The sequence below is a fragment of the Hylobates moloch genome, unplaced genomic scaffold, assembly GCF_009828535.3.
Source record: "Hylobates moloch isolate HMO894 unplaced genomic scaffold, HMol_V3 SCAFFOLD_7, whole genome shotgun sequence".
Classification (NCBI taxonomy): domain Eukaryota; kingdom Metazoa; phylum Chordata; class Mammalia; order Primates; family Hylobatidae; genus Hylobates; species Hylobates moloch.
In genome coordinates this window covers 85,700,784-85,722,035 of record NW_026652282.1, presented here as the reverse complement: position 1 = coordinate 85,722,035, position 21,252 = coordinate 85,700,784, and the positions used below count along the sequence as shown (strand labels likewise).

The window sequence follows — 21,252 nt, the reverse complement described above, 5'->3', positions numbered from 1 at the left end:
TGTGTGTGTGTGTGCAGACAGTGAAAAAATGCAAAACAATACTACATTTTGTTTAGGGAGTTCTCATACGGAGTAAAAGAAAAAAGTAGTATAGGGGAATTATAATTATCTCACCGTGGATATGATTATCTCTAGGGAAGAAAGAAAGGGACACAATCAGGGAGGAGTAAACTTTTTTCCTAACGTGGACTATTTTTATAGCTCTCTATACATTTTAACTAAAATATTTCATAAGTAGCGGAGGTTTAAGGGATTACAGTTTTTAATCATAAATATAATGCATACTCAGCAAATGTTTAACATTGAGCCAAGTGCAGAGGTTAAAAATATCAATACCCAGTAACTCTATCATGATTGAAATTAAGATTGTGTTATGTCATTCCAGTGGTTATTTTTTCATGCATATATACACATGTACTGTAAATTATATACACAATTCATGTAACTACTATAACCATATGTGCAGTTTGGTGTTTTTTTTTTTTTTTTTTTAATTATACTTTAGGTTTTAGGGTACATGTGCACAATGTGCAGGTTTGTTACATATGTATCCATGTGCCATGTTGATTTCCTGCACCCATTAGCTCGTCATTTAGCATTAGGTATATCTCCTAATGCTGTCCCCGCCCCCCCCACCCCCCACCCCCCCACCCCACAACAGTACCCGGAATGTGATGTTCCCCTTCCTGTGTCCATGAGTTCTCATTGTTCAATTCCCACCTATGAGTGAGAACATGCGGTGTTTGGTTTTTTGTCCTTGCGATAGTTTACTGAGAATGATGTTTTCCAGTTTCATCCATGTCCCTACAAAGGACACGAACTCATCATTTTTTATGGCTGCATAGTATTCCATGGTGTATATGTGCCACATTTTCTTAATCCAGTCTATTGTTGTTGGACATTTGGGTTGGTTCCAAGTCTTTGCTATTGTGAATAGTGCCGCAATAAACATACGTGTGCATGTGTCTTTATAGCAGCATGATTTATACTCCTTTGGGTATATACCCAGTAATGGGATGGCTGGGTCAAATGGTATTTCTAGTTCTAGATCCCTGAGGAATCGCCACACTGACTTCCACAATGGTTGAACTAGTTTACAGTCCCACCAACAGTGTAAAAGTGTTCCTATTTCTCCACATCCTCTCCAGCACCTGTTGTTTCCTGATTTTTTAATGATGGCCATTCTAACTGGTGTGAGATGGTATCTCACTGTGGTTTTGATTTGCATTTCTCTGATGGCCAGTGATGATGAGCATTTCTTCATGTGTTTTCTGGCTGCATAAATGTCTTCTTTTGAGAAGTGTCTGTTCATGTCCTTTGCCCACTTTTTGATGGGGTTGTTTGTTTTTTTCTTGTAAATTTGTTTGAGTTCATTGTAGATTCTGGATATTAGCCCTTTGTCAGATGAGTAGGTTGCAAAAATTTTCTCCCATTCTGTAGGTTGCCTGTTCACTCTGATGGTAGTTTCTTTTGCTGTGCAGAAGCTCTTTAGTTTAATGAGATCCCATTTGTCAATTTTGGCTTTTGTTGCCATTGCTTTTGGTGTTTTAGACATGAAGTCCTTGCCCACGCCTATGGCCTGAATGGTATTGCCTAGGTTTTCTTGTAGGATTTGAATGGTTTTAGGTCTAACATGTAAGTCTTTAATCCATCTTGAATTAATTTTTGTATAAGGTGTAAGGAAGGGATCCAGTTTCAGCTTTCTACATATGGCTAGCCAGTTTTCCCAGCACCATTTATTAAATAGGGAATCCTTTCCCCATTTCTTGTTTTTGTCAGGTTTGTCAAAGATCAGATAGTTGTAGATATGCGGCATTTGTTATTTGTATTTGGTTTTGTCACTTACTACATCTTAAGCAATTACTTACACCCTCTAAGCCACAGTTTCCTTTCTACAAAAAAGATTAAAATGGGGGACACATACAAAGAAAGTATTAATTAAGATAAAACATGTAACATAACACAGGGCCTGGCACAGAGTAATCACTTAATTAATGCCATATATTACTTTTATTTCTAATAGTAGCAATAGCCCAAGATGGTTGGATGTACAGTATTTTTGGCTTCCAATGACAGCTGTTGTCAAGACATTCTTGCAATGGCTGCCATTCTACATGAGAGCCTCTTATTCATGGTGCCATGACAAGCTAATGTGTCACAATCATTGTGTGTATTATAAGTAACTTGTTACTTGTAATACTTTACTGAAGCTTGAGGATTGTTTATGTTACAGCTGAATCAGTGTTGCACCTGTAAAAACTCTCTCACTCTCTTGAATTACGAAATAATTTTCTGAGTGGGAGAGAAAGGGGTGGAGTTATTCATAGCTATACAGCTGAGAATTGTGGACAACACTGGGTGTGCCAGTGGGAGTGTGCCATGTATGGGAAAACCACATCATCACAAGATATAGTCCTTTGCTCTGGAGGGCAACTAGTTTAAAGTCAGTAAACATGAAGTTTCAGATAATTTAAGGGTTCCCTATCCACTGTTTCTATATTGAGCGTCTTTCTGTGTTAGGACTTAGACCAACAAAGGGAAAGGACTCACTGAATGTCTTATGGTCAGTTGATAGGTCTGGCAAGAGGGATACAGGTTTGATGACTCCCATCTTCTGTCTATCTGACCGATTTTATTATTTGCCCTTATGTAGTGTTTCTTCTTCCTGGGGCTCAATAAGAAATTCCTTTACGCATGTCACACTAGAAAGAAAACAAGACAGCAGAAAGTATGTGGAATAAAAGAAATGATGAGATAGGACCAACATTCACTTCTTGCTGCTACATTTCCAGATGCTCTCTGTTTAAAATTTATTTCACAGTGCACAGGTATTTTCTCTTTGAAACTACAAGAATGTAACCCCAAGATTCAATTCAAAAAGACAAAAAGGCAGAAGCACAAGGTTCATTCTTGGCAGAACAAATTGTAACAGCAGAAGACTCAAAATGTGACAGATGTCCACCAATAAGGGACTGATTGAATAACCTAAGATACATCTACCTCCTAGAGTATAATGCAGATATAACAAGCAATGAGAACTCCCACTCTATTATGTAGTGATCTCCAAAATATATACTGTTAAGTGAATAAGAAGCAAAGAAAAAAATATGTAGGGCTGCTGCTGCCCAATATGGTAGGCACTAGCCACTGATGGCTATTTCTTCCTGATGCACAAAATACATTCATTCCAGCTCAGTAGCCCCTAAAGTCTTAATTCATTCTACCATCAACTCAAAAGTCCAAAATCCATAGTCTCATCTAAATCAGTTATGGTTGAGACTGAAAACCCAATTCATCCTAAGACAAATTCCTTCCAGCTGTGAGCTTGTGAATCAAAACAAGCTGTCTACTCCCAAAATACAACAGTGACACAGGTGTAAACATTCCCATTCTAAAAGGGAGACGCAGGCAAAAAGAAAGGAGTAACAGGCCTCAAGCATAGTCCAAAACCCAACAGGGCCAAAAGCATTAAGTCTTTTTTTGTTGTTGTTTTTGTTTTTTTTGACACAGTTTCCCATTTTGTCACCCAGGCTGGAGTGCAATAGCATGATCTTGGCTTACTGCAACCTCTGCCTCTAGGGTTCAAGCGATCCTCCTTCCTTAGCTTCCTGAGTAGCTGAGACCACAGATGTGCATCACCATGTCCAGCTAATTTTTGTATGTTTTGTAGAGACAGGGTTTCACCATATTGCCCAGGCTGGTCTCAAACTCCTGAGCTCAAGCAGTCCACCCGCCTTGGCCTCCCAAAGTGCTGGGATTACAGACGTGAGCCACTGTGCAAGGCCCATTCAGTCTTAAAGCTAGAGAATCATTCTCTTTGACTCCATGTCCTGAATACTGGGCTCACTGGGATGGGAACTGGGCCCTCAAAGCCACAGGCAGTCCTGCCTCTATGGGTTTGCTATATACTTAGTCTACTCACCAGTTCTCACAAATTGGAGTCTCATGCCTGCAGCTTTCCGAGGCTGGAGTTGCACACTGGTAACTCTATAGTTCCGGGGTCTCTGAGATGCCCATACTCAACAGCTCACTAGGTATTGCCCTAGTAGAGGCTCTTTATGGTAGCTCCATCCCTGCAAGTATCTGCCTGGATCTCCAGGCTGTCTGAGACATCCTTTCAAATCTAGGAGGAAGTCATGCCCTCACAGCTCTTGCACTCTGTATGCCTTTAGAATTAGCACCATAGGGATACCACTAGTGTTTACAGCTTGTAACTTCTGAAGCTGCAGATTGAGCCACACCTGCGGTCACTCGAGCCACAGCAACTGGGGTGGCTGAGGAGCACTGTCCTGAAATGTGGGAAGAAGAGACCCAAGTGTCTCTTTGCAGCAAGCCCATGGAAGGCATCCTGGGCTGGTCCCCCTATAGCTCTGGGTCTGTGACAAGAGGGGCAGCCTCAAAGATCTCTGAAATACTTTGGGGGACTTTTTCTCATTGTCTTGATGAATAGCATCTGGCTCCCTTCCATCCATGGTAACCTCTTTAGCAAATAGTTGCTTGGCCACACCCTTAGTATTCTCTCCTAAACACCCTTTTCATTCTACATGGCCAGGCTGTAAATTTTTCTAACCTTTTTTTTGCTCTGCTTCTCTTTTAATTACAAATTCATACTTTAAGTCACTTATTTCTTCTCACATCTCACTGTATGTGGTTAAAAGTAGCTGTGTAGCAGCCTGAATACTTTGATGCTTAGAGATTTCTTCCACCAGATACCCTACTTCATCACTCTTAAGTTCTGCATTCCATAAAGCCCTAGAACATGGACAAAATTCAGCCAAGGTCTTTGCTACTTTATAACAGGATGGTCTTTACACCAGTTTCCTACATTGTTCCTCATTTCTTTTCTTTCTTTCTTTTTTTTAATGGAGTTTGTTGCCCAGGCTGGAGTGCAATGGTGCAATCTTGGCTCACTGCAACCTCTGCCTCCTGGGTTCAAGCGATTCTCCTGCCTCAGCCTTCCAAGTAGCTGGGATTACAGGCGCCTGCCACCATGCCTGGCTAATTTTTTTTTTAATTTTTAGTAGAGACAGGGTTTCACCATGTTGGCCAGGCTGGTCTCGAACTCCTGACCTCAGGTGATCCAGCCGCCTCAGCCTCCCAAAGTGCTGGGATTACAGGCATCAGCCACTGTGCCCAGCCTGTTCATCATTTCTGTCTGAGACTTTATCAGAATGGCCTTTACTGTCCATATTTCTACCAACATTCTGGTCACAACCCCTTGAAGTACTTTAAGGCTTAAGTACTGTCTAAGAAGATTCAGACTTTTCCTATAGCTCTCCTCTTCTGAGTCCTCACCAGAATTGCCATTATAGCTCCGTTCATGGCAGTCTAGGCTTTTTCTAGCCTGTTCATTCAAATTCTTCCAGTCTCTACCCATCACTACCTAGCTCCAAAGCTGCTTCCACATTTTCAGGTATTTGTTATAGCCACAGCCCATGTCTCAGTATCAATTTTCTGTTAGTCCGTTTTCTGCTGCTATAACAGAATAGTACAGACTGGGTAATGTATAAATAAATAAAATATATTTCTCACAGTTCTGGAGACTGAGAAGTCCAAAAGCATGGCTCCAGCATCTGGCAAGGGCCTTCATGCTACATCATAACTTGGGCAGAAGGGCAAGTGAGCACATGAGACAGAAAGAGGAAGTAGGGCTGAACTCATTCAGTAGTTTAGGAGCCCACTCTCATGATAACTAGCCCACTCCCACAATAACAGCATTAATCCACTCATAAGGGTGGATCCCTTATGGGCTAATCACTGCTTAAAGTCACCTCTTCTTAATACCATTACAATGGCTGTTACATTTCAATTGGAGGGGATATTCAAAGCATAGCACCCAACAACCTCTTCTGTATATGATGCCCTACCAAGGGTTAGGGACTGGTCATTGTACAATCCCCATGCCTGTTCACTCAACAACCCCTTTTGGTGATGATGATGAGGATGATGATGGTGGAAGTGAAATCCTCTGCCTGGTGCCAAGAGACCTTGGTATGTGGATCATGTGAATTGACTGGCATTTAAGGTGGCAGACAGACGGGCTTATTCAGAATAACAGGTGCTTCCTCTGGGACAAAGATCTGGAGGGTAGGAAACTAATGTTGACAAAACTAATTATAAAGAAGATGTACTCTAAATTGTATCTCCTTTAATCGTAACATTTATTCAAGTAACCTATTATTAAATGCATAGTTTAGATCAAGTTATAGGAAATTAAGAGAGGTTGTGTAAACCAGAGAAACTGCTTTGGTTATTGTCTCCTCAGGAGTGGAGTCTGGAATTTCACTAAAGCTTTTCATGTGTTCTGAAGCCTTCAGGAATCTGAATGCTCTAATCTCCCTGGACAGTAACAATCAATGCTGCCCTGGTCATTGCTTAATTTATTTATATAATGATCTGTATATTAAATTATAATATTGAAAATTTTAAAACACTGTGTATGACAAAATAAATCATTAAAGCTTGTCTCAGTAGGCTAGAGTAAATATGTACAAATTATATGGAGCTAATTCTCATGATATGTAAAGCATTCCCAGTAGCCAATATGGAAAGAAGGTGTGATGATGTTGTGGTAGGCACCCTCTAAGATTGTCCCCTATGATCCCCATTTTCCTTGTGTATTCACTTCCTGTATAATCTGTCCCATTGTGTGGGCTAGAGTTAGTGACTTGCTACTTAAAATTAAAATATGTGAGAAGGGATGGGATGTCACTTCTGAGATCAAGTGACAAAAAGCTGTGTTGTGCTTGCTAGGCACATTCTTATAGATGTGCTAAGGAGAGCCAGTTGCCATGATGTGAGCTATCCATGTGACAATCGATGTCTCTGCCCAAGAATTATTGAGGCCCTGAGGCCTGCTAACAGCCATATAAATGAGCTTGGAATTGGATCCTCCCTCCATTGAGCCTTGAGATGGCTGTAGTCCCTACCTAGACCTTGATTGCAGCCTTGTGAGAGACTCTGAGCCAGAACCTAAACTGTGCCACGATTCCTAACCCATAGAAATGATGTGTATTAATATGTTTGTTGCTTTAAGCAGCAAAATTTGGAGGTAATTGGTTATGCAAGATAGCTAATACAGATATAAACAGAGAATTCATGTAAACAGCAATATACATGCCCAAGAAACATTTAAAAACACATTCACTAATGAAATGCAAATAAAAACGTGGATAGATGCTGTTTTTCTGAAAAAAGGCAAGCTGCAGAGCTGTATGGGTGATGAGAGCTTAAAAATCCCATAGAAGGCCAGGATGCCTGACTTAAGAGAGCCACGGGGACTCACCCTTCTTGAATGCTGGTGCATTTTTATTTCATGTATTTCCACAACATTACCAGGAGGTAATAACCTCTACGTGATTTTATAGCTAGAGAAGCAATAATGTTTGTAGGTTAAATAGTCTGGCTGGGGAGTGTTGGGAGAAAGGCTTATCGGGTACCTGTATAAACTGGCCATAAAAATATGGGACAATAAGTTGTGGAAAGCCACAAGAGGCCTCTGAGGAGGAAAGTCTTCTTATCGCCATTATGTTCCCATGCTCTGAGCAAGACTTGCTCTCTTATCTATAAACACAGTGTTCAAGGAGAAAGACACTCCTTTGAAGCACTGGAATACGGCCAGATGTGCAGGCTCCTAGTTAAGCCCGCTCCCACTAGCTACTCTCCCGTAAGTTAAAGATATGCTGTTTGAGCACAAAGGAGATTCATTTGCTATAGATTACACGTATGACGCACCTGCCTCCCTTTCAATGTTTTGCCCTGAACGTCTGCTTCTTAGATCTTCTAAGTGATTGTACTCAACAAATAGTGTGGAGACCAGAGCTTGGCGCCTTTTGCAGCCTCCATTTTGCAATTGGTCCCCTGGCCCCTACTCTTTATGCACTCTTAACCTGTCTCTTCTCATTCCTTCGTCACCACCGGACTTTGGGTAGCCTACGGGTGGTGTTGAGGCTGGTCCTCAACAGGGGAGCATTCTACAATAAGTAGAAAAGTAGAGACCAGCACCCCGTAAGGCCCCATGCAGACTGTATGATGCTGAGCTGCATATCACACGATAACCAAGTAAATCTTGCTTTCCTGCTGACCTGGGTCACTACTGGAATCTATATCTTCACCTCTGAAGCCAGGCTGCCAGTTCTGCCTTTCTTTCTGATCAGAGAATCTTGTTGTACATCAATATCCCGCTCTGTAAAGACAAGGGAATGTGTCTGGGTCAGTGCTTTAGAAAGTAGAGTTCCCAGAAAACCTACATCATGAGGAATATGCATTCTCTAACAGAGGGGCAGTTGTCACACTAAGGATGAATACTTGAAGGGACAGGCTCCAAATACATACAGATTGGGGATGCATAGACTATTTAAAAGATATTGCCAAATCAACCTGGAAAGAGGTTGTACTAAGTGATATCCCCTCCCCCAATATGAGACAAAGTAGACATACCCATATGCACACCTCACTGAAATCCTCGACAGTTTTTTAAAATACCTTGATAACATGACAGGTGGAAATTCTCTCATTTTCATCATATTTAAGTGGATAGTAAGGTAATTTTTAAATAATTCCCTAATAAACACTCTGTTAATCATCATTATTGCTATTTTTTTTAACGCAAAAGGGTCCAGTTACATATGCAGCCTAACAGACAATAAGCAACAAGCACATGAGCCTGCAGGTTCTCCTAGGGCTACTGCTGACATTAAGGCTCCAGGGTGTATATGTATGTGTGTATGTGTGTGTGTGTGTGTATTTGTGTGTGTTCGTATGGTCTCTGGTGGCTCCTAATGACAGTGCATTTGCCTAGAAGATTAAGAATGTCTCTCTGGGATATTGGTTGAGTTCAAGTTTAGAGAGGAGCTGGATCTACACGTCTGGAGTCTTTCTGAATGACACAAGAGCTGGACCACAACTTACTTCTGACTAGGCTGTAATCCTGTCCCCATGATGGAAAACAAGCCTGTCTGAGACCTCACCTACTCAGGTCAGTGTGGATCCCTCTAGCATGTAAGGTGTGGTAGTCTGCCTAAATCTACTTCTGAACACTGTAGCTGGGTGCTCCCATCTTGCTGCCATCAGTTGTAGAGACCTGGGAAGCCGCATCCTCTTAGCCACCTAACTCCACGGGTTCAGTCATCTGCATAAAAGCTCTGCGCTGGGAGATAAAAATTTGTGAATTATCAGCACGTTTGACACATTGTGCATCCACCCATTCAGTCATTCCTGAGTTAACAGTTACTAGGCATTAAGGCCAAACTCTACACCATCCCTTTGGTTAAGTTTTAGGCTTCCCCAGAATAGAAACAAGAAAGTGAAGTGTGGAAAGGAGGGTGTGGTAAATTCAGATGGCAGATCTAAGAAGAGATGGCTCCTTCCCACTAACAGATTAATCAGAGACTCATCACTGATGATTGTAAAACATAATTCAGTGCCATGGACCCATTTCTACATCTTTAGTTGATATCCTCTTTACATATATTCTCCCATTTACAGTCAATATTCTATGAAGAATTCTCAATACTCAAAACACTTCCCTCTGCACTTCCCTACACCTCAGTCTTCATTTCTCATCTAATGGGGCTTGGTTCCCCCATCCTTCCACTGAAATGAACTCTACCAAGTCTACAGCCACCTCTTTGTCACATTTATGGATCAAGAGTGTTGAAATAAATGTTCAAATGGAGATAAATAGGTATTTCCCCAGGAGGAAAAGGTTTCCCTCCCCCAAGACAGAATTCATTTCCTTGTGTCTATAGACAAAGATAGTATTCAATGCTATCAGTTACCTAAAAGGTAGAGTTGTAAAACAGCTTTCAGAGTCAGATAACCAGAAGGCTGAGCTGTAGACATGCTTTCAAATGAAGCACACATTTTACCTGACACAGCTTATACTTTTGCTTCATTGACAGGGAGTTCATAAATAGGTTTACTTTATGTTAGCAGTAATTTTTATGGCTACTTCAATAATCTTGCCTTACCTGTTTTTTTATTTCTTTCTCAAGGGGTACCAAGTAGGCAATGAAATAATGTGAAATTATAATGCTGTTCCAAACTTTTCCATGATTAAATATATTGTCTAAAAGTACTAATATATCACAATTAGAAAATATAGTGGTGATGAAATATAATTGTAGTGATAGGGAGCTCTTTTGCAGTTTCCTGATAGTTAAGTCAAAATTCTTTTACTGTACCACTGAAATAATGATGCTGGAATTCTTTGGGGATATAGCCATTAAGTAAAATATTTCAACTTTAAAATAAGTATGCATAAATCCATACTGATATAAGTAAATGTTTGGTGAATTAATAAAGAAAAGCATGTGAGAAGACAAACAGTCTTTATGGAATGATTCCAAATAGTATTTGTAGCTACTAACCCTCCAAGAGGTGAAGCTTAATTCTGTTTCAACCCCTGAATGCAGGTCACACTTAGTGACTCACTTCTCAGGAACAGAGTACGTGAATTGAAAAAGTTACCATACACTGGAAAACTTGGCAAACACGACTTTAACTATGTCATGAAGGTTAACATCACCAGTGAGGTCATGTCATCATGTAAACCCAAATATTATGTGATAAGAAGGGCACTTCAACTCTGTGGTACGCTTTCTCAAATTCCATAATGCTGGTCTAATCATGAGAAAAAGACAACAGATTAAGGCTGTACTCCTCAAGACTGTCAGGGTCAATAAAATATTCTGAGAGTTCCTCATATTGTCAAGCAGAGAACTGCCATATAACCCAGCAACTTTACTCCCAGGTACATACTCAAGAGAAACGGAAACCTATGTCTACATAAAAACTTGCACAAAAAATATATGTAGCATCATAATTCATAATGGCCAAAAATTGGAAACAACTCAAGTGTTCACCAATTGATGAGTGGATAAAAAAATGTGGTATATCAATAAAAAGGAATAAAGTACTGATACATGCTACAAAATAGATAAACCTTAAAAACATTATGTGAAGTGAAAGATGCCAGACACAAAAGACGAAATATTGTATGATTCCACTTCTATGAGATGTCCAGAATAGGTAAATCTACAGAAACACAAAGCATACCTGTGATTCCTGGAGCTGGGGGTGAAAGCAGGGATTAACTGCATTCAAGTATGATGGGACATTTTATAGTGATGGAAACCTCCAAAACTCAACTATGGTGATGGTTGCACAACTTTTGTTTACTGAAAATCATCAAGTTGTATCCTTAAAACTGTGAATTTCATGTCCGTAATTATATTGCAAGAAAGCCTTCTGTTGTACCTCAGTAATGACCAAACTTTTTCATATGAAGGCCTTGATGCCCATGTTTTCTATACCCATGAATATATACAAAACCGTAGCTGTATCCCAGCCCTGCTGACTGTGTCCTAAGTAACTCCAAGCAATGACAGTCTCTCCCTGCCCCCCCCCCACCACCCCCCATGCTGACTTGGGCTTCACTTGTATGAAAAATTCGATTTGCACCTGATCACTTCCACATCTTCTAACTGTGGAAGAAACTTGAGAGTGGGTCCACAACAGCGTCCAGGGCATCCACTCTAACATGACATCAGCATTATTATTTTTTACTCCTCTTTGGATTTTCTCCTGTGACTCCACCTGAGGAATCTAAATGGCATTACCTCTCTGGGTGTCAGTATGGCAATACTTATCAAAGGGCTACATAGGTGCACACCCTTTGCACCAACAATTTACCTTTTAGAAGTTTATCTTCAGGACATTGTGAAGGATGCTGATAAGCATCTGGTTATAAGGACTGTCATTCTGAAAATTCCCTTCCTTTATTTCTGGGCCTGAATTTAGGAAGAAAGACCAACCGGTACACCAAATTATGAAGGGGCAGAAGGAAGCAGAGGGAAATGCTGTGCACACACACAAGCAGTGACAAATATACACACATGTACAGCAACCAGGTTCTGTTATTACAGTACTAATTCCTCCAAGACAGTTGGTAGGGCTCTAAGAGGACCCATTTGGCTCACCAGTGTAAACAGCTACAGGAACTGTGTCCTTCAGCCATGCACAGACTCTGAAAAGACGTCTTCCACACAGTGTAGATAACAGGGAATATCAGAACACTCTGAATAACATAGGTTTGAGAAAACTGATGTCATATCCATAGGATGGAATTCTAGAATTCAGCAAAACAAGTTTTAAGGAAGATAACAATGAGAGGTGATTTGTTGCCCATAAGATTAGCAATGATTCACATTATTTCTGATGTGTGAAGACACAAGGTCCTTACATACTGTTATGTAAGGAATATGTTAGAAATAGTGTTTGGATTTCATTATGTTAATATAAAATTTTACAGTTTCCAGGGTTTTGAAAGACCACTTCCAGGAACTTTTTTTTTTGACAGAAATGCTTACAAATATATTTGCATATATATGAGGAGGATATTAAGTATACTATTATTTGTAATAGGAAAAAATGTTAAAGCAACTACATTTTTATGACTAGGATACTAATTAAATGAATTTTTGGGGCACCCACATGACGAACCACCTGGTTGATAAAAAAAGAGACTACAATTATTTTTGGAAGGACATTTAAAACATTATTATGGAAACGCATGTGTATGCAAAGATGATCACAATGAGGGCAAATGTGGGTCACAAAGATCATTTAGTGGCCAAGATGCATTTTTGCTTATATAGGTCTATAGCTATTTATCCAGAGGTTTGAAAGCATAAACATAGAAATTATCATTTTGTGTTTTCACATAGCACATGAAGAGGCTACACTTTCTGTCTGGTGGCCGTCAGTATCCCTGTACAGTGGGAATGCCCCTTTTTCTACTCACACTTCCAGAAAACTCTGTAGGGTGTGCATGGACCACAGCACCTCCCTCCCACCTTCCTGCTCAGCGATGTTCAAGCTGCTGCAGTTCAGGCTTCTGTCATGAGGGGGCATCACTGTACCACTATTACCAAACTTCTCTACAAAGTGTAAGCAAGGAGCAGAAAAATACGGTATCCTCCCCTAAAACCCAGTCTATGAAAGGAACTGCAGAATGATTCTAATTCTGTCTGGAAAAAAAACAACCCTGACAGGTGTAAAAAAGAGTGTAAAAATATACTGTGGGACATCCGTAGGATGAAACACCAGGTAGGTCTGATGTGCCTTGGCTGTTGCTGGGAGGCAGGACTGGGGGAGCCCAGGGCAGCAGGAAGTGACTGAAAGGATGAGGCGCTGGAGTGGGGTCTGGGCAGCTGTGTCCACAATGTCTTGGAGAGGGGGGTCAGTGGGAGGGAGTGGGAGAGGGTCTGAGAAGCCTGTACAGGGTTGGAGTGATGGGTGGTGAACACCCTGCTCTCCAGGAGGGACCCCCCCCCACAGCATGGACACCTCAACCTACGCTAATGAAGGAAAAAATAAATTACTGAATGCGCTGTAGATTTGGAATCAACAGCAAATTGGCCTGCTTTAATATACAAATGGGTATTCTGAACTATTGGTATCACAGTAAAGAAAAGTTTCATAACATTACTTACTCTGCGAAATTTACCCCTTTTCATTAAGAAAGAGCAAGGAACGTGGAGATAGCTGTAATGCCTCTTGGTGGCCAGAGTCAGGATTGCAACTCTGAGTGTAGACCAGGGGACTCAGCAGTGGGCAGGGAGGGATGAAAGTTGCGAGCTTGATTAATGGGATCAGGCATGGTTTTCTGGAACTTTTCACTTACATCCAGCTATCCTTCTGTATCCATCATTTTTTTCTGGAATATTAACAGAAGCACTTTTTGTGGGATATCTAAATCTGAGATCAGAAGCCAGTCCTGGTCTGAACTGAAGATAATGCTGCAACTGTGAGCTGTACTTGAGGTGGTGGAGCTAGACTAGCTAGAAACACACACACACACACACACACACACACACACAAACACACACTCCATTAATTTTTTAAAATCTGCTTTGTTTCCCCATAAAATTGGCTACAATGCTTTTCCAAAGCAAAAAATATATATATATGGAATATATGTGCACATTACTTTTGTCAATCTGATCACAAGTATTTTGTTTTCAATTTTTATTAAAGTACTTTTTCCCCTCGAATACAAAATTTCAAACACTATACAAAAGCACTTCAATACATTTAAATTATCCTGCATCTCTCACTGACCCTACTCCTACTCCCTGGCCCCAAGGGTTCTGTTGTCCCTTAGGATAATGCACACTCTCCAGACGCATCCCTGTAGGTGAGGTGCACACAAACATGTTCGACCCCCAACACACATCATAGTCTTCTCCAAAAGTGCAATCACAGTCTTCATCTTCTTTGACAACCTATCTTTTCCACTTAGTATACCCCTCCCTCTCCCCCCTCCTCCCTCCTTCTTCTTCCTCTTCCTCTTCTTCCTCTCTCTCTCTCTCCTCTTTTCCCTTCAAAGTTAAAGCTCTAAAAATAGTTTTCTGCATTCCTTGTTAACATTCTTTATTTGCCACTAACCCCCTATCCCACTGCACTATGACTTCCATTGCCAGGATTGTAATGAATGTGATCTTACCAAGGTCACAATTCACCTTTTCGTTACTAGGGCCAGTTTTTGTATACATCTATTAACATACTAAGTATTACTTTAAATGCATTCCTAAAACATTCACGCTTGTGCAGACTGTTTCCTTCACCTAACAAATCTGTGACAGTTTTCAGGCTCTGAAGCATGACATCCTCGAAACAAATCCAAGCTGTCCCACTCCCTAACTGTGTAGTCTCAGGCAAAGTCCTTATTCTCTCTGCCACTCAGTTTCTCATCTATAAAGTGGGAATTAGCAAGGATATCTCTTTTTTTGAACATTACTATTACCTTTATTTATTTTTTCAATTGATACATAATATAGGGTTACATATATTATATATTGGGGGGTACATGTGAAAATTTAACACGCTCATATATTTGTAAAGATCATATCAGTATAACTGAGATATCCATCACCTTAACTATTTGTTTTCTTTATGCTAGAAACATCTAAATTATTCTCTTAACTATTTTGAAATACACAACCTGCATTCTTAAAATCTCTAATTTTCACTACAGCCAACTTTGGATGACCTAAATTTTAATTAACTTAAGAACATCTCAAAAGCACTTGGAATGACTGATCTCACAAAATAGCACTATCATTTTTCCACATGGCTGTACAAAAAGCTGAGGGGTCATACTTTATTCTGCCTTATCCCCACATACTTCACACACACAGCTACTACAGGTCTTACCTTCCCTACCTCCAAACACATCCTGTCAAGGTCCATTTCTCCCTCTACACATGGCTGCAGCACTGATACCATCAGCTTGCTCCTCCCTAGACTTCTGCAATATTTTCTAATGGCTATTCCCACACACTATCTTCTCCCTCTCTACTCCATTCTTTGCACAGTGACCAGAGTCACTTTCTGAAAACATGAGTCAGATGATATTGTTCCAGTTCTCTAACCCTCCACACTCACAATACAATCCAAACTCTTTACAATGGCTTAAACAATATGGCTCCTATCTGCCCCTTCAACCTCATCTCACCAGTCTGTGCATTGTCTGCCAGGCTCTAGGCACTTGAGCTTTTCCCTGCTCTTGGAATACACGGTGCCTATGCACATTGTAGACACACTGGCAAAAAGTCAGTCTGTGCCTAGCTTCTTTTTGTTATCCAGGACTCGGCTCAAATGTCACTTCCTGAAAAAGAGCTTCACTTACAACCCCATCTATAATTATCTTTATCTTGGTCATTTTCTACTCTATATGTGTTTAAAACACAAATCCCCATATGAAATTACCCTGCTCATTGATCTGTTTACCTGCTTATTACCAGTTTTCTCAAACGAGAATGATATGTCCGGGGACCATGTTTGTCTTGTTCTCTGTGCTGTTTCCCCAGTGCTTAGATCAATGCTCCACACATAAATCACTGAATGAAAATTACTGAATTAAAGGAACTGGTACCTATTTCACAAAACAGAAATGACACAGATATTAAAAGCAAAGTAGTAGGAGCAACCAACGATGAAATTAGACATGAAAGGATTCAAATTTTTCATAGACCTTGTTGCAAATCCACAGCAGTGCTTTTCAAACATGGATGAATACCACAACCGATTGGAAAAATTTCTCAAAATATAGATACCTCCCACCACACCTCCCTGTTTTTCATTCAGCTGACTTATGGTAGACCCAAATGTCTACTATTTTAACAGGCAATCCATGATGATTTTGATGAAGTAGTCCATGAACCATACTTGGCAAAATTCTGATGAAAACACTTCATATTACTGTGCCATTAATTTAATGCCCACCATGGAGAACTCTAGGACATCTGGATTGTTTCTGTTAAGGTAATTACTCAAAAGTGACCGGTCCTTCCCTCCCACCTAAGATCACAGTTTGCTTCCCCATATGAGTTCGTTGTTAATCTCCAGAGTATTCTTGTGTGGTCAAGAAGATTGGGAATTATTATCCTGTTGAATAGATGAGGCTGGTGGAAGGGAAGTGACTCACCTAATATGTCCCATTGAGACTTTCATCGCTTCACTCTTGCTCCAGTAGCCTGTCTAGCAGACTCCACATCACATTTGGTTTTTCTCTGTTAGCTCCTAGTTCTAGGGCACAGAGTACACCCCTTCTCTAATGTTAACACTAGAAGGGAGATAAGAAAGCACATGGAATACTGAGGAAAGAAAGAGGATGAGTAAGGAGGTTGTATGTGTGATGATGTTTTGCCTATACCCTATTCAGTTAACTGGAAGCTATGCAGTGAGGTTTTTGCTCTCCCTCAGCTTCATCTCACTGTCCCCACCGCCACACAGCAGTGATACTCAAGATTGTACACAATAGGCTGGGCACGGTGGCTCATGCCTGTAATCCCAGCCCTTTGGGAGGCCAAGGTGGGCAGATCACAAGGTCAGGAGATTGAGACCATCCTGGCTAACATGGTGAAACCCCGTCTCTACTAAAAATACAAAAAAATTAGTCAGGCATGGTGGCATGTGCCTGTAGTCCCAGCTACTCGGGAGGCTGAGGCAGGAGAATCGCTTGAACCTGGGAGGCAGAGGTTGCAGTGAGCCGAGATTGCACCACTGCACTCCAGTCTGGGCAATAGAGCAAGACACCATCTCAAAAAAAAAAAAAAGATTGCACATACTAGAAATGATAATAGAAATGTAGACTTACGTCTTAGCCAAGATGGCCGAATAGGAACAGCTCCAGTCTACAGCTCCCAGCGTGAGCGACACAGAAGACGGGTGATTTCTGCATTTCCAACTGAGGTACCGGGTTCATCTCACAGGGGAGTGCCGGACAGTGGGTGCAGGACAGTGGGTGCAGTGCACCGTCAGTGAGCCAAAGCAGGGTGAGGCATCGCCTCACCCAGGAAGCACAAGGGGTCAGGGAATTCCCTTTCCTAGTCAAAGAAGGGGGTGACAGACGGCACCTGGAAAATCAGGTCACTCCCACCCTAATACTGCGCTCTTCCAACGGGCTTAACAAACGGCACACCAGGAGATTATATCCCACACCTGGCTCGGAGGGTCCTATGCCCATGGAGCCTTGCTCACTGCTAGCACAGCAGTCTGAGATCAAACTGCAAGGCATCAGCGAGTCTGGGGGAGGGGCGCCTGCCATTGCCCAGGCTTGAGTAGGTAAACAAAGCGGCCGGGAAGCTCGAACTGGGTGGAGCCCACCACAGCTCAAGGAGGCCTGCCTGCCTCTGTAGGCTCCACCTCTGGGGGCAGGGCACAGACAAACAAAAGACAGCAGTAACCTCTGCAGACTTAAATGTCCCTGTCTGACAGCTTTGAAGAGAGTAGTGCTTCTCCTGGCACACAGCTGGAGATCTGAGAACGGGCAGACTGCTTCCTCAAGTGGGTCCCTGACTCCTGAGTAGCCTAACTGGGAGGCACCCCCCAGTAGGGGCAGACTGACACCTCACACAGCCGGGTACTCCTCTGAGGCAAAACTTCTAGAGGAACGATCAGGCAGCAGCATTTGCGGTTCACCAATAACTGCTGTTCTACAGCCTCTGCTGCTGATACCCAGGCAAACAGGGTCTGGAGTGGACCTCCAGTAAACTCCAACAGACCTGCAGCTGAGGGTCCTGACTGTTAGAAGAAAAACTAACAAACAGAAAGGACATCCACACCAAAAACCCATCTGTACGTCACCATCATCAAAGACCAAAGGTAGAGAAAACCACAAAGATGGGGAAAAAACAGAGCAGAAAAACTGGAAACTCTAAAAATCAGAGCGCCTCTCCCCCTCCAAAGGAACGCAGCTCCTCACCAGCAACAGAGCAAAGCTGGACAGAGAATGACTTTGACGAGTTGAGAGAGGATGGCTTCAGAAGATCAAACTACTCTGAGCTAAAGGAGGAAGTTCGAACCAATGGCAAAGAAGTTAAAAACTTTGAAAAAAAATTAGACGAATGGATAACTAGAATAACCAATGCAGAGAAGTCCTTAAAGGAACTGATGGAGCTGAAAACCAAGGCACGAGAACTACATGACGAATGCATAAGCCTCAGTAACAGATGCGATCAACTGCAAGAAAAGGTATCCGCAATGGAAGACGAAATGAACGAAACGAAGCGTGAAGAGAAGTTTAGATAAAATAGGATAAAAAGAAACAAAGCCTCCAAGAAATATGGGACTATGTGAAAAGACCAAATCTACGTCTGATTGGTGTACCTGAAAGTGACAGGGAGAATGGAACCAAGTTGGAAAACACTCCGCAGGATATTATCCAGGAGAACTTCCCCAATCTAGCAAGGCAGCCCAACATTCAGATTCAGGAAATACAGAGAACGCCACAAAGATACTCCTGGAGAAGAGCAGCTCCAAGACACATAATTGTCAGATTCAATAAAGTTGAAATGAAGGAAAAAACGTTAAGGGCAGCCAGAGAGAAAGGTCGGGTTACCCACAAAGGGAAGCACATCAGACTAACAGCTGATCTCTTGGCAGAAACTCTACAAGCCAGAGGAGAGCGGGGGCCAATATTCAACATTCTTAAAGAAAAGAATTTTCAACCCAGAATTTCATATCCAGCCAAACTAAGCTTCATAAGTGAAGGAGAAATAAAATACTTTACAGACAAGCAAATGCTGAGAGATTTTGTCACCACCAGGCTTGCCCTAAAAGAGCTCCTGAAGGAAGCACTAAACATGGAAAGGAACAACCGGTACCAGCCACTGCAAAAACATACCAAATTGTAAAGACCATCGAGGCTAGGAAGAAACTGCATCAACTAACGAGCAAAATAACCAGCTAACATCAAAATGACAGGATCAAATCCACACATAACAATACTAACCTTAAATGTAAATTGGCTGAATGCTCCAATTAAAAGGCACAGACTGACAAATTGGATAAAGAGTCAAGACCCATAAGTGTGCTGTATTCAGGAAACCCATCTCACATGCAGAGACACACATAGGCTCAAAATAAAGGGATGGAGGAAGATCTACCAAGAAAATGGAAAACAAAAAAAGGCAGGGGTTGCAATCCTAGTCTCTGATAAAACAGACTTTAAACCAACAAAGATCAAAACAGACAAATAAGGCCATTACATAATGGTAAAGGGATCAATTCAACAAGAAGAACTAACTATCCTAAATATGTATGCACCCAATACAGGAGCACCCAGATTCATAAAGCAAGTCCTTTGAGACCTACAAAGAGACTTAGACTCCCACACAATAATAATGGGAGCCTTTAACACCTTACTGTCAACATTAGACAGATCAACGAGACGGAAAGTTAACAAGGATATCCAGGAATTGAACTCAGCTCTGCACCAAGCAGACCTAATAGACATCTACAGAACTCTCCACCCCAAATCAACAGAATATATATTCTTTTCAGCACCAAACCACACCTATTCCAAAATTGACCACATAGTTGGAAGTAAAGCACTCCTCAGCAAATGTAAAAGAACAGAAATTATAACAAACTGTCTCTCAATCAAATTAGAACTCAGGATTAAGAAACTCACTCCAAACTGCTCAACTACATGGAAACTGAACAACCTGCTCCTGAATGACTACTGGATACATAACGAAATGAAGGCAGAAATAAAGATGTTCTTTGACACCAATGAGAACAAAGACACAACATACCATAATCTCTGGGACACATTCAAAGCAGTGTGTAGAGGGAAATTTATAGCACTAAATGCTCACAAGAGAAAGCAGGAAAGATCTAAAACTGACACCCTAACATCACAATTAAAAGAACTAGAGAAGCAAGAGCAAACACATTCAAAAGCTAGCAGAAGGCAAGAAATAACTAAGATCAGAGCAGAACTGAAGGAAATAGAGACACAAAAAACCCTTCAAAAAAATCAATGAATCCAGGAGCTGGTTCTTTGAAAAGATCAACAAAATTGATAGACCACTAGCAAGACTAATAAAGAAGAAAAGAGAGAAGAATCAAATAGACGCAATAAAAAATGACAAAGGGGATATCACCACCGATCCCACAGAAATACAATCTACCATCAGAGAATACTATAAACACCTCTACACAAATAAACTAGAAAATCTAGAAGAAATGGATAAATTCCTCGACACATACACTCTCCCAAGACTAAACCAGGAAGACGTTGAATCTCTGAATAGACCAATAACAGGCTCTGAAATTGAGGCAATAATTAATAGCTTACCAATCAAAAAAAGTCCAGGACCAGATGGATTCACAGACAAACTCTACCAGAGGTACAAGAAGGAGCTGGTACCATTCCTTCTGAAACTATTCCAATCAATAGAAAAAGAGGGAATCCTCCCTAACTCATTTTATGGGGCCACCATCATCCTGATACCAAAGCCTGGCAGAGACACAACAAAAAAAGAGAATTTTAGACCAATATCCTTGATGAACATTGATGCAAAAATCCTCAATAAAATACTGGCAAACTGAATCCAGCAACACATCAAAAAGTTAATCCACCATGATCAAGTGGGCTTCATCCCTGGGATGCAAGGCTGGTTCAACATATGCAAATCAATAAACGTAATCCAGCATACAAACAGAACCAAAGACAAAAACCACATGATTATCTCAATAGATGCAGAAAAAGCCTTTGACAAAATTCAACAATGCTTCACGCTAAAAACTCTCAATAAATTAGGTATTGATAGGATGTATCTCAAAATAATAAGAGCTATCTATGACAAACCCACAGCCAATATCATACTGAATGGACAAAAACTGGAAGCATTCCCTTTGAAAACTGGCACAAGACAGGGATGCCCTCTCTCACCACTC

The 21,252-nt window shown here is 41.2% G+C and overlaps 1 long non-coding RNA gene across 2 annotated transcripts; it reads right to left on the bottom strand.

Moving 5' to 3' along the window:
• Nucleotides 1-1,279: 1,279 nt before the first annotated feature.
• Nucleotides 1,280-21,134, bottom strand: LOC131383892 (uncharacterized). Of its 2 annotated transcripts, XR_009214284.1 has the most exons (8): nt 17,165-21,134; nt 16,493-16,630; nt 15,796-15,940; nt 13,497-13,720; nt 11,982-12,130; nt 8,970-9,148; nt 8,085-8,185; nt 1,280-2,702 (listed from the first exon to the last, which is right to left on the bottom strand). It is a non-coding gene; the product is annotated as an uncharacterized LOC131383892 (long non-coding RNA). The 2 variants fall into 2 exon arrangements; XR_009214285.1 differs by lacking the exon at nt 11,982-12,130.
• Between the last annotated feature and the right edge of the window lie 118 nt (nt 21,135-21,252).